The sequence below is a fragment of the Eimeria mitis genome, genomic scaffold (genome assembly GCF_000499745.2).
Source record: "Eimeria mitis Houghton genomic scaffold, Emh_scaff4327, whole genome shotgun sequence".
In the NCBI taxonomy this organism is placed as follows: Eukaryota; Apicomplexa; class Conoidasida; order Eucoccidiorida; family Eimeriidae; genus Eimeria; species Eimeria mitis.
The window spans coordinates 3076-3871 of record NW_013572646.1 but is presented as its reverse complement, the minus strand read 5'-3'; positions in this window follow the sequence as shown (position 1 = coordinate 3871).

The window sequence follows — 796 nt, the reverse complement described above, 5'->3', positions numbered from 1 at the left end:
AGCTAGCTAGCTAGCTAGCGTATTGTGCTACCGCCTCCCTCTCCCCCCCACCACCCCCAAAAGCACCAAAAAAAACCAAAAAAAAAAGCAAACAAACCCAAACAAAAACAGAAACAAAAAAACAAACAAAATAAATAAATAAATAAATAAATAAATAAATAAATAAATAAATAAAGTTTTGTTTTTATTTGTTGCAGCATCTCTCTCTATAGGCAACGTGCTGCCCCTCGGTAAGGTCCCCGAGGGGACGGTTGTTTGTGCTGTTGAGGAGAAACCAGGAGACAGGGGCACACTCGCTAAAACTTCAGGCTCTTTTGCTACTGTTGTTGGTATGTTTTTTTATTTATTTTTATTTATCTATCTCTTATTTATTTATTTATTTATTTATTTGTTTTTATTTGTTTTTTTGTTTTTTGTTCTGTTTTTTTTTGGTTTTTTTTGCGTTTTTTTTGGGGTTTTTTGGTTGGTTGGTGGTTTTATTTGTTTAGCTCTTTTGCTACTGTTGTTGGTATGTTTTTTTATTTATTTTTATTTATTTTTATTTATTTTTATTTATTTTTATTTATTTTTATTTTATTTTGTTTTAGTTTGTTTTGTTTCGTTTTCTTTATTTTGTTTTTTTTTGTTTTTTTTGTTTTTTTTTGGTTTTTTTTGGTTTTTGTTTATTTAGCTCTTTTGTTACTGTTGTCGGTCTGTTTTCTTTTTAATATTTATATTTGTATTTTTATATTTATTTTATATTTATATTTATATTTTTATTTTTATTTTATATTTATATTTATATGATAAATAAAAC